Genomic DNA, 20,558 nt, shown 5'->3' on the forward strand with positions numbered 1-20,558 from the left:
TTATTCTTGTCATAGAAGTGAAGTAGCATCATCGAATTGACCCTCATTGACCTGCCTTACATAAACAGCAACTAAGCTGGATAAACTAGGTGGAATATGACACCCTGCATCTATTTTCCCAGGACTTTAGCCAATGCAATATATTAATATCCACATAAATTAAAGATATTTGCTTGCAACTGCCACATAGAAGGGACAACTAGTCCCTGCTTATGAAGCATGGTACAAATCACCTCATTATATCATGCTGTAAGCAACAGTCTTAATTGAATTAACATTGGGACACACACTTTAAAACATGCTATCAGGAAGGTGGTAATTTGCCTACACCATATCACCAAATGACCTTTTAAACTGCACTTATGTGACTGAACTGGAGGCCTTTATAATCCCCACTTGATTATATACAGACATCTTTCCAATAATATATGTAGGGTCTTAAAACCAATAGATCTGTACATAGATTTGGGCATAGGAGACCCTAACTTCCTGTGCAATAACTATAGAGTCCATCAGGATACCCGTTCCTTCATAACTCTCCATTGATGCCATCCCCTACTGTTCTTCCCTAGCATTGAGATGTGCCACTAAAAGACAGCCTGTATTTTCTCCTGGTTCAGAATGAGTGGAAGACAGGTACTCAAACCTTCATGGTCAGGAAATGGTTTATGATATACAAGTGTGAGAGGAATACTACAGTTTGTATTTGCCATGTACATTTCTAAATAATTTCCCCATTAATAGTTTTATTGTCCCTTAATTTATACATTTTCATTTGGAGGATTTCATGACCCCTCTCGTGAATGCCTTTGCTGCAGCTCAGACACCCTCAATTAAACACTGCTGCTATAGAAATGGATGCATTCTCCTGTTTACACCCACAATTTAGCCTAATGATCAATCTCCATTTGATGGTGTGTACAGGGTTATCCCATGACCCCTGACCTCAATGACGCCATATTTCAAGGGTATTTCGATCCTCAGAAGTGGCTTTAACTGGGCTGAGAGGAACACCATAGTCAGCACAACACCACCAGATGCACTCATTCTTGTTTCCTGAGCTGCCTGCAGAGGTCAGGGGAGCTGCAAGAACCAACCAGGGTCGATCTATAGGCAGATCAGGTGACCCCCTCACTGAGAAACCGCCATCTCTACAGGGTCTATCCATCCTCAGAGGGGCTTAAACTGTGCTGAGAGAAACACTGAGCACTGCACAACACCACCAGAGGCACCCATTCCACCTACTGAGGCTGCCCACAGAGGTCCTCAGGCTGATCATGTGATCCTAGACAAGCTTTATCAAGAATCCATGCATGGAACTGCCTCATGGACTATTTCAACACCTCCCCTCTGCTCCTCCACCCCTACTTCCACTCCCAAACTTTCAAACACATGGGACACCTTCTACCCCATCAACAGAGACAGCCTCATCACACTTACTACCAAAGCAGAACCTGCATAATGTATGATGCATTTCCACCTTAAGCCACATCCAAATGTGTCACTACCCTAGCTCCCCACTGTCTCAACATCATCAACTCCTATCTCTCACATGGCACTTCCGACTCTGCACTCAAAGCAGGGCAAATATTACCCCTCCTCAAAAAAACATTTCTCTAACACACACCCGACCCCCCAGAAAATGATTACCATGAAAAGAATCATGGAACGCTTCATCACTACCCAACTGCAACAACACATTGCCACAAACAACTTACTCAACCCCTTCCAATCTGGCTTTCGACCTGGACACAGCGCTGAGACGACTACATTTCACATCTGCGATGACCTCTACAACATCACAGACGAAGGACACCCAGCACTACTCCTTCTGCATGATCTGTCTGCAGCCTTCAATGCCATCTATCACACCATTCTACTCAACATCCTATCCCACAGTATGAAACTCTAAGGCACCATCGTTGACTGGTTCACCTCCTTCCTTAAAGAATGGACACACTTTGTTTCTATGCCCCCTTTTTGATCCAACGCCACCCATGTTAAGTTCGGGATCCTGCAAGGCTTCTTTCTGTCTCGACTCCTCTTCGATTTATATGTTGAATCCCTTGGACAGACTGTTAGCAAACAAAGCGTCCATTTCCACCAATATGCAGATGACACAAATGTATTTCCAAATCTCTTCCCACTCACACCTCCACACCTTCAAAAGCTGACTTTCCACCATCACCACCTGGATGGCCGCCTTCTTTCTAATGCTCAACCCTTTCAAAAGCAATAATCACAGACAACCAACACTTTTCCCACTCCGTACCTATCAAATCCTTTGGCTTTACCATCAACCCACACCTTTCCCTCATACACCCCATAACTGCTGTTACTAAAACATGGATTCTACAACTATTACTCCTATGGAAGATAAGACCCATCCTTCCATGATGATTTCTCGACCTCAATTCAAGCACTGGTTCTCTTCAAGCTTGACTAGGGCAATGCCCTCCTCACTGGACTCCCCAACTGCACCCTTTCCCCCTGCAAGCCATATAAAACGCAAACAATATGATTGAAAGAACCAAATTGGGTTAAAATGCATACACATACTATATATATTTTTTTACACGACTACACGCACACAGTTGCCCCAGCCTAGGTAGGTAATGTCGTAACAAAATCACAACAAAGATGACCAATGTGTCTCCTCATTAAAGGAATGGTTTGGTCAAACATTTTTATTGCCCCTACGGGTCGGCCATGTGTTTTTAAGCCTAAGTCGCTCGATTTTAGAAAAATTTCCTATGGACCTTACCCGAGTTTTCGTCCATTAAACGCACGCGAAAACAGGCATCAGGGAGCTGCCATTTTGTGATAATCCTATCATTTCCCCCATCGCCCTGACTGACCTGTTTTTGCGGCACTAAATCATATCCCCCGCCCCTGAGCCTGACATTATCAAAACATTCATATTCCCCGCCTCTCTCCGTGACGTTTCTGTGCTGCGTAGGCAAACGCGCCCAGTCGTCTTCTACGCGACTTCACACAGAACCCGGAAACCAACACAGATCAGCTCACAACACAGCGCACCACAATTCGGAATATGAAACTGTACTTTAAAATCAAACAGCAACACAGTAAATTTGGTAAAGTACATTTATTTGACATTAAATGTTTATAGAATATTCAGCAATTGCCATATGAACTCCGAAAGTCATTTATTTTCTTTTATCTCTATCCGCAAATCCGTAAAAGTTTATCGTGAGTCACGTGCTGTTCCTTTATGGTACACAGGGTGTTGGTTTTCGTTCAAAGAAGCACTTTTGTCGCACGTTGAACCGCAAGGCTGTTCCATCAAGTAGGCACTAGGCCAGCGTAAAGGTTGATATGTTGCTTTTAGCCGCTAGTACCGCGTAAGGGCATATGGGCCCTTGGCGATCGTCCCATAAGATCATCAGAATGGTGCAGTTGTTTACATTAAGCTGCAGCTGGCGGTTGAAAAAACCATCTGCCGGTGTCTGAAACTGGTGGCAGTGGCAAAAGGGAAGGATATACCTGTTTTGAAAACATAAAATTTATAATTAGTCTCGCCAGCCGATCTTTATTAATATTATTCATTTTATTTATTACGGCCGAGCTGAAACTATTTGCTTTCAAGGATAGTGCAATGGAGTATGTTCGGCTCTAAAATCAATGCGAAAACTAACGAAATAAATCGAGGTTAGTACACAATGAGAAACGACCTTTTGTCCACATGTGTGTGGAATGTGGACCTGCATGCCCATGTGCCCGCTACAAGGACGATCCCACAAACGTTTTCAAAGCTCTTCATTCATTCATTTATTCATGCAACCATTCATTAATTCTTCATTCCGGTATAAAAGCGTCTAAAGAGTTACTTACATTATATTTGTAATTTCCATTGTGTCTCTGCGTAATGCAGTCCGTAAATCCCACTGTGCTCTTGACAATGATTTTTCGTATACTGAACTAACATGGAACTCGGTCTAGTTTAAGAATTTTCTGCCTTATCATCTCTTGCGTTATTGCACCCCCCAGCCCCCTTCAAATGAAGTTCTTTCGGCACGGTCCCTGTCTCTCAAGGTCAAAAAACAATAGAACCTTACACTGCCAGTGCGAGTTGTGGGCCTCTTCAGGGCGCGAGCTGAAAACGAAAGCCGCTGACCATCACTAGAAACGAGCATACATTCTTTCTTTGCAACATCCCGTAGTAAAGCCATCTGTGAGAACTTGAAGGTTCGAATCCATCTATGTACTGCACCTCAATGTGCAAATGCGAACTGGCTTCTCTCCCATCTGCAACGGCTCGCTTGGCGCGTTCTAAGGCCCCCAATTTTGTCCTCATTGTCTGCGAGCTTTGAAGCCCTGTACCTGAGGAGTTGAGATGAAAGTGAGATTTATTGTTTGCTTGTTTTATTATTTGCAATACGCAAGCCTCCCCTCGGTTAACAATGCCCAGCATTTAGAAGAGATTGCGAAAATTAGTTACATCAACAAAAATATATACATACACATATAGACAAGGTCAGCAATATGAGGTGAATAGAGAGAGAATTCAAAGATGACACCCAGGTTGTTTGGCACCCATGATGGTGAAGGTAGGGGTTAGGGTTAGCGAACTTTGTATGCACACTGTACAATAACATTTACTTACAAAAAGACAATCTTATTACAATTATTTAAACCGGGATTTGTACTTCACAACCAGCTCTCCTTTGGGTGGACATGGCACAGTGGCAATGTTGGTGGCAATGGATCAGTGCTCTGCACAGAAACGTTCAAAATTCCATATCTGTGCTTCTCTAATACAGCAACAATAAGGCTTTTGACAAAGTCGAACTCCATTTCCTCATAGACTAGTTTGATCACCCATTGCTTACTTCTTTTTGAAAAGGCCTTAGTGTAGCGAGGCATCCTTACATTACCCTTAGTCCTAGATTGTTCACGGCCGAGATTCTCGTTATGGGCCAAGACCGCTTGTAGAGTCCTATGTCTCATGCCCTGTATGCTGAAATGCAAGTGCTTTGGCCTGTACTTCAGGCATATATTGTTGAACACCTCCAAACCTCCTGTGTGACAGAATTCTGTCAGTCCCCTCAAATCTCTTGATAGAGTTTTATCGAAAACAATCTTCTCAATGGCTTTGTGTGTCGGTGAAGATGGATTCAACCACTTCTTCCGTGCCTCCACTGGGGACAAAGGGCCATGTTCACAATGGTGGAAATGTAGGTTTTCTGACCAGCGGTGCATGTTGGTACAGTGGTGCATCAGTGACCGCCATTTTTCAAGTAGTATTTCCACTGACCCTTCACAAGTTTTGGAGCTCCACCAAAGATGGTTGCTGATAGACTGGGACCACTCTGAAATACTTTCCAAACCTTTTTTTTCCCCTGCAGCCGAGATTTTCTAATTGATTGATTTAGCAAGATGCCATATGTCAAATTGATGTTTAATATGTGGGAACTGCTCTCTCATTGTCTTGGCAATTGAAACGTGTCTGTCCGTGGCTATGAGGTCGATGTGCATTCCCCTCGATTGCAGATATTCCACTGATTTTATAAATCCTAGTTTCTCCATGGCCACTGAGGATGTACATTGTGTTACCTGCACGACCACTGAACTCACAATTTTCTTACTATCCATGTCCTGAAAGTGGTAGGTGCAGTACTTGGCAGAAAATCCAGGGCTGTCGCACTGTCCATCGCCAGCTAGCCTGAATCATGTGCCTTCGAATGTACTTGCTAGAGACAATTGTTCAATTTTCCAAGCATCACTAATGGCCGGAAACAGATATTCATGTTGGTATTTGTAGTACTGTGTTTTTTAAATGAAATGGAGTCCCACAAACTGAAAGAAAGACTCTAACTTTCTAAAACTGGACCCACTAAAAAGGGAGGCAGCTGCACACAGTAGATTACCTGCTGGCAGTTTCCCCAGCATCGGTTGTGCAGACCATGAGAACGTATGATTTAATCTACAGGCGGCATGTATTTTGACGTTACTGCCTTGTTTTTGACGAGTCACACGAATCAATGGCTTCCCACATACTTTCCCTCTAACTGAATGCCCACATTTCAGCATACTTATAATATTCATCAGTCGAATACTATGTATTTGCCCTCTTTCATTAGACTGTCATCCTGCGTCAAAGTTGTTTCGGCCTGTGACGTTGAGGACATATCACCACATTTTAAAGAAATATCGCTGCTATCAAGTTCTGATGCGTTGGTGAATGCTGCTGCTGGTTCATTCTCTGTCATTTCAACATCTGCTACTTCAACATTGATGGGAGAACACAACAATGTTGACAGCTTTTTGGGTGGCAATTTTTTGGTGGGTGTAGATTGTGTGAATTGATCTGCGACTACTTCAGAGCTATCTTCAATACATTCAGTATCATCTTCTTGTGGTGGTGCGGTCGCACTGTAGCAATGGTTCTTTACAACTTTACGGGATTCTCCGGACACATTCATTTCATGTTCTGGCCATTGGACATGAGCATCTCTAGTCTCAACTTGCGGTGTCTGAATTAATAGTTCCTCCATAGTGTAAATGGTCTGGCAAGCAACATCTCTCATTTGCTTCACTGTCTGTGTATGCATAGTTCGGACACCCACAGGTAACTAGAGGATAGATTGGAAAATGGATGTTCAGTTTAAACACAAGATAAAGTATAGTACAATTGACTTGAAAAAAACATAAAATAGTCCCCAGTACAAAAAGAATTCTAAAGTTATGAACTGTTTGTAACTAACCTTATTTTTGTTTCTTTTCTTTGCAACTTTTTTGACTCGACCTTCAACATCTGCACGCTGTTGCTCCGATACGTATCCGCATGTGTCCCCTTCCTCTTGCGCTGCAACGACTATATTTTCTGTATCCGCATCGACAGCACGGAATGAGGCTCCATCAACTCCCTGAAACATAGTATTTTCATTACTGTGTATCAAAATATTGTTAGCATAAAACACGTGAGGATGAAGACACATGTACATCTCAATAGCCAAACATGATTTAAACATTGTGTGGAACAATCAAACGACAAGTATTTGAGCTCTGATGACCTAGTTCAATGGAGCTGTCAGTATCCATACCTCTGGCTCTGCATGGACTCCCACGAATGATTGTATTGAAGAGGAGGCATCAGCAACTCCCTGAAACACAGTACTTGCGTTAGTATGGTTTTCAATATTGTAAACATAACACACACTTGGGGTCGACGGCACAGGTACATCTAAATAGATAACCACAAATGTTGCATTGTCTAAAAGAATCAAGTAATATTTAAATATGATCAGATTTAATCGACTTATTTCTCCGATTTCTTTACATCTGCATCATCTAAATGGGATCTTGTGATTGTAGTGGAAGCTCCATCGTCTCCCTGAAACACAGTACTTGCGTTAATAGGGAAGAAAGTATAGCAAATGAAATCACGTTATATGATCACGCTCGATGGAGCTGTCAGTATCCATACCTCGTGCTGCTGAAGAATATCTAGGGCTGTTGTCAATGTGGTGCGCACTTCCGAAAGCTGTTGCACCGATTCGTATCCGCATGGTCCCGCTTCCACCGGAATTACTTGAATGTCAGGCTCTGCATCAACTGCGAGGGTTGACGATTCAACAACTGCCTGAAACATAGTATTTGCATTAGTAAGGATTACAATATTGAAAACACAACACACGCTTGGGGTCGACCGCACAGGTACATATCAACGGCTAACCACGAATGAAACAGGGTGTAGAACAATGAAACGGCAAGTGTTCCAGTCCTGACGATCACGGTCGATGGAGCTGTCAGTATCCATACCTCGTGATGTTGAAGAACATCTAGGGCTGTTGTCAATGTGGTGGACGCTTCAGCACATCCCTGAAAGACAGTACTTGCATTAGTATGGATAACACTAATTATAACTGAAAACAAACACCAGGGGACGACAACTAAGGTGTATATCAATTGGAAAGCACTAACCAAACAATTGGTAAAATAATCACACGATACACCAAAACTATTACTTGACATGCATAAAACAAGTCTGTAGTGGAATAGCCAAGTATGATTACCTGATACGCGCTAGAAGTGGTTGATAACTGCGAGCACGTGACGGAAGTAGAATGTTCTTGCTTCAGATTCAAGGGATAGTCAAGAAGTTGTAAAGGTAAATTATTGTTTGATAATGAAATGCCAATATTTAAAATTGCCATGTAAGGAGACAGAATACTTGGGTAATGCGCAATATAGCACAGTTGCCTGTGCCCATATATAGATTTCGTTTGTGCATTATGAAATCTAAAAATAATATATTGATAAATGTCATTATTCAAAAAGCTATACACTCATATCAATGTCGAAAGTATTACAAATTGGAAACAACACCTAAAATATCAATGAATCCATTCGGCTACCTACACACTACCGCAAGGCCTAAAGCTAAAAACGGACACTTGACTCACCAGTGGCGGATTGTGGACGAATAGAGTGGGAATAGCGTTTGCGAGCAATTTTCGTGTCGATCACCGTTTATTCTTCTTTGTTACCCAAGATGTGGTGTACATGTTCGAGGGAAAGTGCCGGCTGCAGATGCGGTATCGATCATCCCTCTTGTCCTCAAAGACTTGTTGGACTCTACTTTCCAGATCATCCAGTGGATATCCCCAATGTCTGACCCATTCTCTTATTCGATCAACAGTTTTCGGGAATACATGCATTGTAGTGCCTTCAGATTTAGCATGGGTCTTCGAAGGGCAACCGCTAATCGAACAGGCAGGCATTGTTGAAAATTCTGAAAATTAAATATCAAGATTATTATAAAACCTTGATGAATAAAAATGTCATAAAAAAGTAAATGAACCATACCATGCTCAATGCAAGGTTTGTTTTGGTCGCCGGAACCATACCAGTTCATCATGTGCGGCTTAGTATTTGCATAAGTTACAGAAATGTTTTAAATTATGTGACTAAACTCTGAACATGTGACTCGTCCCTTGGATGTTTTGTCTTGCACAAAAAGGAAACATGCTTACATTATAGACTGGACCCCCGAAGGATGCCATTCGATGACAATTGACACAGATGAAAATAAATAGATCTATTGATAGCATAACAATTGAAACTCAAGTCAATAGCAATGAGACCAATGACCACAGCTCTATTGGGTACTGTAATAGCAAATAGATTGAAATGTAAAAATGATCGAAATATGACTAGGATACATGGCCTTACCTTGACCAACAAACAGTTGGATTCAGCAGGCCGAGCAGTATGTTGCAGGAGAACAGGTAGATGGCCACAGGTAGCACACTGACGAGTTTGCTCGAAGCGGTCACAGATAGCACGGCGATGAGCAGATTAGCATAGAGCTCAGTGCTTCTCAGGTAGAAGGTTCAGGAGTTGACTTGCAAAGCACAAAGATGTTCTCATGAGACATATCAAGTGGTTTATAAAGTATTAGAAACAGGGGTGTGTTTGTGAATGAATGACGTGTGTATGTCGTGGTATTATGTTTATTGCAGGGGAGCGGCCTGCCTCGGGGGAGGCCTGCCTGGAGACGTGGGGTCTGAGGAGGCCATATGAGCGATGGCCCCTGGGCGTGGGATACCTTTTGAAGTGTACATGCTGTTTGGCACCTTCGCCGTTTGCGCCCGTGACAGCCCCCCATGCCAGCGCTCATCCCCGGGTGCGAACCGCCTTTGATAGAGGGGGTGGGATGGATGGGCCTGGGGCGTGCAGATAAGGCACAGGAAGACTGCTGAATGGAGACACACTTATGTGGATTGCAGGGGGGCGGCCTGCCTCGGGGGAGGCCTGCCTGGAGACACGGGGTCTGAGGAGGCCATGTGAGCGATGGCCCCTGGGCGTGGGATACCTTTTGAAGTGTACATGCTGTTTGGCACCTTGGCCGTTTGCGCCCGTGACAACCCCCCATGCCAGCGCTCATCCCCGGGTGCGACCCGCCTTTGATAGAGGGTCTGGAGCGTGCAGGCAAGTGTGTGGGAGCGAGGGGCCATCAGGCCCCTCTCATCCTTTACTTCTCAGTAGAAACCCGTACCAAGTGCCTCCAGTAGTGGGTTCGCCCCTTGCCCTTATGTGATGTTAACTTTGGATGACATTTGCCTAGATGGGAACACTGAGCAGGACACGGGGCATCCATTTTTGTACCCCCTTTCCACTCCATCTTGGTGAACAGGCCTCACTGCGATAGTACAGCGCGCAGAGCACATGGCCCACACCCTCGTTCCCACTCTGACTGGAAAACTCCAGAGGTATTTGCAACAGCTAATAAATGTAACACATCACTCTCTGAGATCACGGTCCTGCATGTGAACCGGCCTGAACCAAGCACATAGCTCGTTCATCTCCACAAACGTGTCCTTGCCCGCGCACCCTCGCAAGTGGAAACTTACTGCCATTCTGACCCTGTGTCCCTGCAAGGTATTCTCTTCATGTGCCAGACCACTGACCACGCCATGATGCCCAACTAGCAGATCACCAACTAACATTAGACCCCTACTGCAGTATATCGTTGCCTATCAATAACAAATGCCACATACCGGAGATTCTTGTGAGCACAGACCCACACTTCAAACAGTGTATTATAGTGGTCGAGACCCTTGACCTAAGGCCTGTATAATCCAATGTTAATTGATAGTATAGATATATGTGTGACTTTTATAGAGACATAACCGACTGAAAGACTTTGAACAAGTGTTATTTAGTGCATGCATTATTGATAATATATTATGTTAGCTTAGATAGTGACCACCCCGCTTCACAGCGACCTGAACTTCACCCATTCCGAGCACAGATGTCGGACGTCCATCCTTGAATGGAGACAGACTTGATTCATTTAAAAACTCGAAACAACTGTTGTTAAAATATATGTGGTGTTTTATTTTGTATCTTATTTTGATGACACAAAAATACAAAACTTTACACATTGTACAGTTCAGGTTGCAGCACAGCGAGAGAAAATCCCCTGTACTGACCGCTGTCACTCGGGAACGTTTCTCTTATGGCACGAACGGCACAGGCGGGTATCACTCTTCGAGAGCGGTGTCCAAGCCTCCCGTGAAGCCACCATGTAAAGGAACGATAGGCCACCAGCCTGTACCACCTGTGAAAAGGAATGAAACAAACTGTTTTTAAATGACCAAGATAAGTTTAATAAACGTTTGTTGTCAATGACAATTCTTGTAACTAATGGCATTCTGCTCGGACAAATGCTATCTAGACACTGCACACTACTGAAAGACTTTCGTGCGTTACAATGACATGTATATGTAATTTTGGATATAGTAGAAGACCATGAAATAGGAGTGGCATGACAAGCAGAGTATACTTACTCGTTACTCGGATTACGAGGACGAACAGTTGCGCGAAGTTCGTGCATAAGCACCATCATTATCCTCAACACGGACCGTGTGAGGCAGGCTGCCCTGAAGTCTGGCAGCTCGGTTATGCATTGCGGTCGTGGCTTGCCTTCCGAAATGTAGGCCACGCATCCCGAGTTTTCACAGCAGCAGCAGTTCTCGTCCTCGGTTGGCATTAGCTCGCACCGACTGCATGTGCACCAGGTGGAAACACCGTCCGTGCGACTAGGTCCAGGCTCTTCAGCTGTTGAATCATCCTCCCAACTGCCGTCCGAAGACCCATCGTTTTCGCGTGTTTCCCTTTCCAGTAGTTCCTCCTCGGTATACTCGGGCTCGTACATGTAGGGCATTATTGTAGCCATTGTGTGTTAAACAAACTAAAATAATTGATAGTGGTGGTACTGGTATCTGTTGACACGAGACGTGCTTTGGCGTTGTGAAATGGGCGGTACGCGTCTGCTGATGACAGGCTCAGGGGATATGATTTAGTGCCGCAAAAGCAGGTCAGCCAGGGCGATGGGGGAAATGATAGGATTATCACAAAATGGCAGCTCCCTGATGCCTGTTTTCGCGTGCGTTTAATGGACGAAAACTCGGGTAAGGTCCATAGGAAATTTTTCTAAAATCGAGCGAGTTAGGCTTAAAAACACATGGCCGACCCGTAGGGGCAATACAAATTTTTGACCGAACCATTCCTTTAAAGCCTGATATATGGTTCTTGAGGCGAAAAATCCAAATCTGCTCTAATCTGAAAAGTCGATTGATGGGGCAGTAATCACAGAGATCTGGCCTGACCGAATCCACCACCATCTAACAAATGTCTGAGGCAGTGTAGTTAATGGATAGGAAGTGTTGCACTAATGGAGCAGAGATGGTACTATTTCTAATACTAGACCTATGTTCATTGATCCTTGTGGCAACTTTATGTGTTGTCATGCTGTAACGCTCACCTGATTCCCGTAGAGGCGCCGGTCTTGACTGGGCGTATACCGTATCTTCAAAGGTGATGTGTAACACACGGCTGGCTCTTTGGGCTGGACCTCTGTGCACTGTATGTCTGGCTCGAAGGGTAAGATGTCTTAGGTAAGTGAACGCCGTGCTCTCCATCTGCCTCGGGGCAGGGTGCTGTAACCAGTTTCTTCACTGGATAAGGGGAGCAGGCCTCTTGACTTCAGAGGACTGCTGTCCGTCGTTTACTGCACGAACGGTAAGTTTCGAGTAATTCTAATGTCTTTAAAGTCTTTAGTAATGATGTTTCTTGTTTTGCAGGGTTCCGGCGATGGCGGATGACGGGCTGAAGTGAGTTGAAGATGGAGCCTGTGTGATGAATAGAAGCGCCTGGAAGCACGTAAGTAAGCGCTTGTTGCCTGCTTCACGATGCGCTCTAACTGTCTTTTTATTTTGCAGGTACAAGTTCGGAGCGGCTGCAGGGTGCCGGAATACCCACTGGGTTAGATGTGGAAAGGAGTAATGGCACGTGAGTATTAAAGTTCCCCAATGTCTTTAAACGCACCTTGTTTTGTCTTTCAGATGCGGGTTGCAACGCCGAAGGCCTCCGGAGCGTGCGAAGAGTTGGTAAGCTTTTGTCTTTCAGATGCCGGAATGCAGTGTGAAGACTTCCGGAGCGCATGAAGAGTAGGTAAGCCTTTGTCTTTCAGATGCCGGAATGCAGTGCGAGGCGTTGGTGACAGCCGATGGACCAGGTAAGTGAAGAGCTGTCACTGAAGACCGTAATGCTAACCTGTTCTTTCTTGTCTTTATAGGTGTTGCTGAAGACTGGATTCAGGATGGTAAGCCTTTTTCCTTAGGCCCAGGATCAGATGCAGAAGACACGATGAGCGTTCTGCTGCAGAGGATGCAGAATAACGCAAAGCAAGATTCATCCATCGGGTGTGGTTTAAATAGCCTCCTGTAGTGCTTAGGTGTCTCCTTCCACAGCCACGCCTAGGTAAGAAAAGAGTTCCTGCTTTCCAGAAGAGTTCCAGTGTTCTGAATCTAGGGAGTGGCTCCTGCCCCACCCAACAGGAAAAGTAGTTCCAAACAGAAGAGGATCAGAGGCTCAACTGGCAGGCAAGTAAGCAGCATGGTCTGCTGCAGGTAAGTCCACCCAAGCATTATGAGCCCGGCGCTTCCAGCGCTGGGACTGGGCTTATTTATGAGCCTGGTGCCACTGGCGCCAGGACTGGGTCCAAAAGGTCCAAATTGGGACTGGTTGCCACTCGGAACCTGGGTTATGGATCTGCTTCCAAGGGAGTTGGGAAAACCCTGACCTTTTGGAAGCAGAGATCATGACAGTACCCCCCCTCAAGGCCCCTCCCAAACCGGGCTTCTCCGGGGGTTTTGGCTTGTCAGGAAATGTTCAGTGAAATCTTTTGATTAGGCGAGGAGCGTGGACATATTCAGCAGGTTCCCAGGATCTCTCTTGGGGGCCGTAGCCTTTCCAGTCAATTAGGTAAAATAGTTTAGATTTGGAGATCTTGGAGTCCAGAATGCTTTTGACTTCAAACTCGAGTTCTCCATCAACTAGGATAGGTTTTGGAGATTTAGTTAGTCGGGTTTGAGGTTTCACGGGTTTTAATAGAGAGACGTGGAAGACCGGATGTATCTTCATGTGCGGGGGCAAGTCCAACTTGACCGCTACTGGGTTTACTATGGTAGTGATGGAATAGGGACCAAGGTATCTTGGGTTGAATGTGCGTGGCCCTTTTAGAGGTAGATATTTGGTGGATAACCAGACTTGATCCCCTACTTGATATTGAGGGGCTTCCTTCCGATGTTGATCTGCTCCTTTCTTGTATTGTTCTTTAGCCCTTTCAAGGTGAGAAACAGCTTCCTTAAAGGCTTGGGTGATTGTAGAATGCAGGTAGTCTACTGCTGGTGTTTCAAGATCTTGGAGGGGATCCAACTCCGAGGTTCGAGGGTGACTGCCGTACAAAAGAAAAAACAGGGTTTTCCCAGTTCCCGAATGGACAGAGTTATTGTAGGCATATTCGGCTATCCAAAGGATGTCTTTCCAAGTTTTTTCAGTTTGTTGCAGCATGCAGCGTAAATACTGTTCCAGAGTTTGATTGGTCCTCTCGGTTTGTCCGTCGGTCTGAGGGTGGTGACTGGTCGATAGTCTCAGATCAATTTGAGCCGACCGACAGCAACTTCGCCAAAAATGAGAAATAAATTGACTACCTCGATCCGAAATTAGAACCGAAGGAAAACCGTGCAGTCGGACGATGTTTTCGAGAAATTCTCGGGCCAGAGTTGCTGCTGTTGGCAAGCCTTTGAGCGGAATGAAATGCGCCATCTTGGAGAATAAGTCCACGATTACTAGAATCGTATTGTATCCGGAGCATGGAGGTAGATCGGTGATGAAGTCCATAGAAAGCGTATGCCAAGGGCGAGGTGGGATGTCAATAGGGCGTAAGAGGCCTGCTGTCTTTCCTTTTGACTCTTGTTTTGGGCGCACACTCCACAGGACATTATAAAGTCTCTGATATCTTTTTTCCAAGACGGCCACCAGAAGTAGCGCTTGATCTTTTTTGAGGTCTTGGCCATACCGGGATGTCCTTCCATTAAGGAATCGTGATAACACGAGATTACTTTTTTCTGTAAATCTGTGCTGGGTAGGTATAATCGTTCTTGGAAATACAATAAGTTGTCCTTTACTGCAAAGTCCTTTCCCTGCAGATGCCAATTCTGTATGTCTGCTGGAGTTACAAGTTGCCTGGCTTTATCCTTAACTTCCTCTATGGATTCTGTGGCGATTACACCCAGAATTCTTTGTTCGGGAATGATTGGTACAGGTTTAGGGTTGATCAAGTGTTCTTCCACTCCCATCCGAGAAAGGGCATCAGCTTTACCGTTCTTTGTACCAGGTCGATAGGTAATTATGAAGTCAAACTCGGCAAAGAATAATGCCCAACGGAGTTGTCTAGAGGATTGGGCTTTTGCGGTTTTCAAATATTGCAGGTTTCAGTGATCCGTAACCACAGTAACGGTGTGTCGGGCCCCCAGCAGATAATGCCGCCAAGCCTTAAAGGCAGACTTGATAGCCAGAAGTTCCTTGTCAGTAATCGTGTAATTGATTTCAGGAGGCGAGAATTTGCGGGACCAAAATGCCACGGGATGCAACTGATTGGTTACCGGGTCCTTTTGTGATAGAACTGCCCCCATGGCAAGGCTTGAAGCATCAGTTTCCACGATGTAGGGGAGTTCGGGGCGAGGGTGTTTTAAGATTGGTGCAGAGATAAATTTAGTCTTCAAATCCTGGAAAGCTTGTTCCGCCTCGGTAGACCATTCAAAACGTTTGTTTTTCTTTAACAAGGCAGTGATGGGCTGGACTATTCGAGAGAATTCGGGGATAAACCTGCGGTAAAAGTTAGCGAAGCCTAACATGCTTTGCACACCTTTTACGGAGGATGGTGATGGCCATTTGAGAACTGCATCGACCTTCTTTGAATCCATACGCACTCCGCCAGGTGATAATATGAATCCCAAGAATTCAACTTCAGTCACGTTGAAAACACATTTTTCCAACTTAGCGAAAAGTTTGTGTTGACGCAATCTTTCGAGGACCATTTTCACGTGTTTCCGATGTTCAGATTCCGATGAAGAATAAACGAGGATGTCGTCAATGTAAACAACAACACATACATCTATGAGCTCTCTGAGGACATCGTTCATAAAATATTGAAAGGCGGCCGGGGCATTGCAAAGTCCGAAGGGCATGACCTGATATTCAAATAGCCCATACTTGGTGCGGAAGGCCGTCTTCCATTCATCGCCCTCTTTTACTCGTACCAAGTGGTAAGCTCCTCTAAGATCCAGCTTTGTATATATGCATGCTTTTCTGACTTGGTCCAGGAGTTCAGGGATCAAAGGTAACGGATATCTATTCTTAACGGTGATCTGGTTCAGGGAGCGATAATCTATACAAGTTCTAAGGTCTCCTTCCTTTTTTGGAACGAAGAACAAAGCTGAAGAAGCAGGGGACTTGGAAGGACGAATAAACCCATTTGCCAGGTATTGATCCAGGTATTGTCGAAGGTGAAGGTTCTCAGGCTCGGTGAGGGCATAAATTCTACTACAAGGAGGAGTAGATCCAGGTATCAGGTCTATCTGGCAGTCAGAAGACCTATGAGGAGGTAGAGAGTTAGCCTGATCCTTCCGGAAAACATCTTGGTATTCTAGGTATTCGGGAGGTAACTGGGGAGTCTCTGAAGAAATTGCTGCCAGTGCAACACCAGGTGGAGGGTGACAAGTAGAGACACATTCTGGAAACTGGACCGTTCTTGCTCGCCAATCGATCAGAGGATTGTGTTTCTCTAACCAAGGTATTCCTAGAATAATCTGAAACTGAGGGGCCTTGATCACATCGAACACGATCTTCTCATGGTGTCCATCTTGACTTAATAGCGTCACCTCTTGAGTGGTATGCGTTACTGGCCCGGAGGCTATCTCCGTACCATCCACCGTAGTAATGACGTCCTTTACAGCCTTGGGACAAAGAGTTAGATTCATCCTCAAAACCATTTCATGATCCACATAATTGCCGATGGCACCGCTGTCGACGTAAGCTTCAATTGCATGTAATCGATCCGGATTATCAGGGCTAATGAGGACCATAGGTATCACGAAATGCGAGGTCACGGAACTGGTTTTCACGCTCGGCAAGAGGACCTCTATTCTTGTCGGGCGAGGTCGTTTCCCTGCTCAGAGTTTGTAACTTTGGTAACTGCAGCTCCTACTGCCTTCTTGGCAGGTTTCACCAGACAGTCTCGAAGAAAGTGCCCTGAGTTTCCGCAATAGAGGCATAATTGCAACTGTTTTCTCCTTTCCCGCTCCTTTTGTGTTAGAGGACCTTTCAGACCCCCTATTTGCATGGGTTGCCCGGAGTCTACTCCTTGGGAAGGAGTTGGCGGTTTGGAAAATACTCGAGCATCAAACTTGGAACGATCGGCCTTCCTGTTCTGCAGTCTGTGATCTATTTGAACGACTAAGTCTATATAGTCCGAACAATCTTGTGGGGGATTCACTACTTGGGCTAACACATCTTTGAGCTCTCCACGTAGACCTCTATAAAACAGCGTAATCCTTTTGTCCTCAGGCCATTGAGTTTCCACTATCAGTCTGTTGAAAGATGCAATATAAGCCAAAAGGTCTTGATTACCTTGTCGCAACGAAAGAAGCTCATTGTCCAAGGCCTGCCCCTGTGAATGTCTTGCGAACAGTTTTTCCATACTGAGCTGAAAAGCTTGAAAATCATGGAGGACCGGATCATCTTGATTTACTAGAGGGATCGACCAGTCTGCCGCATTGCCACTAAGGTACGAAAGCACGAAAGCTACTTTAGCTTGATCAGTTGGAAAGGCTGCTGGCCGGCATAAGAAATGCAACCGGCACTGATTGATAAATACTGCAAACTTCTTTGGGTCACCAGAAAATCGTTCGGGCGGAGCCAGAGGTACATTCCCAGGTAGGTTGATCTGCACTGGATTCATAGCGGATGTAGAAGGAAGATTTCCCCCAGATGCGGGTAACGGGGTCTGTCCGGCTTGTGACTGTAGCAATTGTCTAGCGAGATCATCTGTTCGCTCCTTGGAAATAATCAGTTCCCTTCTTAGAGCGTTCGTTTCCTGACGGGCTGCATGCACTTCTGCCCTTAGTTCCCCAAGTAACTGGGCTAGCTGGTCGGTATCTGAGGTTTCCATAGCGCCTGGACGGGAGTTTTGTGGTAGGCTTTGCGTTATGTAACGCTCACCTGATTCCCGTAGAGGCGCCGGTCTTGACTGGGCGTATACCGTATCTTCAAAGGTGATGTGTAACACACGGCTGGCTCTTTGGGCTGGACCTCTGTGCACTGTATGTCTGGCTCAAAGGGTAAGATGTCTTAGGTAAGTGAACGCCGTGCTCTCCATCTGCCTCGGGGCAGGGTGCTGTAACCAGTTTCTTCACTGGATAAGGGGAGCAGGCCTCTTGACTTCAGAGGACTGCTGTCCGTCGTTTACTGCACGAACGGTAAGTTTCGAGTAATTCTAATGTCTTTAAAGTCTTTAGTAATGATGTTTCTTGTTTTGCAGGGTTCCGGCGATGGCGGATGACGGGCTGAAGTGAGTTGAAGATGGAGCCCGTGTGATGAATAGAAGCGCCTGGAAGCACGTAAGTAAGTGCTTGTTGCCTGCTTCACGATGCGCTCTAACTGTCTTTTTATTTTGCAGGTACAAGTTCGGAGCGGCTGCAGGGTGCCAGAATACCCACTGGGTTAGATGTGGAAAGGAGTAATGGCACGTGAGTATTAAAGTTCCCCAATGTCTTTAAACGCACCTTGTTTTGTCTTTCAGATGCGGGTTGCAACGCCGAAGGCCTCTGGAGCGTGCGAAGAGTTGGTAAGCTTTTGTCTTTCAGACGCCGGAATGCAGTGTGAAGACCTCCGGAGCGCACGAAGAGTAGGTAAGCCTTTGTCTTTCAGATGCCGGAATGCACCGCAAGGCGTTGGTGACAGCTGATGGACCAGGTAAGTGAAGAGCTGTCACTGAAGACCGTAATGCTAACCTGTTCTTTCTTGTCTTTATAGGTGTTGCTGAAGACTGGATTCAGGATGGTAAGCCTTTTTCCTTAGGCCCAGGATCAGATGCAGAAGACACGATGAGCGTTCTGCTGCAGAGGATGCAGAATAACGCAAAGCAAGATTCATCCATCGGGTGTGGTTTAAATAGCCTCCTGTAGTGCTTAGGTGTCTCCTTCCACAGCCACGCCTAGGTAAGAAAAGAGTTCCTGCTTTCCAGAAGAGTTCCAGTGTTCTGAATCTAGGGAGTGGCTCCTGCCCCACCCAACAGGAAAAGTAGTTCCAAACAGAAGAGGATCAGAGGCTCAACTGGCAGGCAAGTAAGCAGCATGGTCTGCTGCAGGTAAGTCCACCCAAGCATTATGAGCCCGGCGCTTCCAGCGCTGGGACTGGGCATATTTATGAGCCTGGTGCCACTGGCGCCAGGACTGGGTCCAAAAGGTCCCAATTGGGACTGGTTGGCACTCGGAACCTGGGTTATGGATCTGCTTCCAAGGAAGTTGGGAAAGCCCTGACCTTTTGGAAGCAGAGATCATGACACATGCTGATCTACGCCTTCTGGCATGGGCACAAGATAATGTAAACCACATTGGTGGAATTGCATGGGCTGACACACAAGTGCAGTCCCAGATGGATATGTCACAAGGATATGTTTGTTTCATGATTTGTGTTTAGTTTGTGTAGTTTGTACTCTCTATTGAACACGCTTTTTGGCATGTGTGCCCTTGTGGTGTTCTTGATTCTTATCTTTGGGGTTATTCTTGCCCAGCTGAGGCAACTGTGTGCGTGAAGTGGTACGGTGTAAATATATATATATATATATATATATATATATATATATATATATATATATATAGTACATGTATGCATTTTGCGCAAATTTGGTTCTTTCAATTATATTGTGCACATTTTTCAATTTTTGATTAAATTATGCTTCTAAAATCCTCTTTTAATTAAGTTCTTTTTCAATTGCATTTACAGCAGGTGTTGAATATTGTTCAAATGAATGTACAGAGTTTTAGAGAGCATTTGCTTGGTTGTGTTTTGTTGTTGGTCCCACTTTTAGTTGTGTGGGCTAAGTCCTCTTTCATTTTGTTGCGCAGCTATCCAAAACGCAGCAGCTAGACTCAACCTCCACTCAACCTCCACCTACCCAAATATTCACACATCACTCCAGCTCTTGCCAAGCTCCAATGGCTTCCCATACCCCAAAGAATTACCTTCAAAGGACTCTGCATTATTTTTAAAGCAATGCGCCACAACACCCCATCTTACCTTCACTACAAATTCAAACCCATCACCCACACACACACCTGACAATCAAGCCATCATCTCCTACACATTCCACTTTGCAAACTAACATGCACACAAAAATAAGCATTTAGTCAGTGGGCCCCGAGAGTATGGAATGCCATACCTCTTCACATCTGCAATGCATGCTCCATCACGCCTTTCAGAAAGATTTTTACAATGACCTGTTTGCCGACACATAACCCTGTCCTTCCACCCCACCTGCTACCACTTGCCTATCCTGATCTTCCAATCCTGTCCTGAAAACATTTTGTAACTTCTGTTTAACCTCCCGCCTTTTGAACCGTTGAACCTTGAAAGGTGCTGCAAGACCCTCTGATAGGGCCCGCCCCGATCAAAAATTATAATAA

General features: G+C 45.2%; 1 protein-coding gene across 3 annotated transcripts in view; it reads right to left on the reverse strand.

Annotated features, from left to right (window-relative positions):
* LOC138537982 (coagulation factor XIII B chain-like) overlaps positions 1-20,558 on the reverse strand; it is a 1,433,866-nt gene that overhangs the window by 657,342 nt on the left and 755,966 nt on the right. The gene's annotated exons all lie outside the window — the stretch shown is intronic.

Source organism: Ambystoma mexicanum, chromosome 1q, assembly GCF_040938575.1.
Source record: "Ambystoma mexicanum isolate Mex_15411 chromosome 1q, UKY_AmexF1_1, whole genome shotgun sequence".
Lineage (NCBI taxonomy): Eukaryota > Metazoa > Chordata > Amphibia > Caudata > Ambystomatidae > Ambystoma > Ambystoma mexicanum.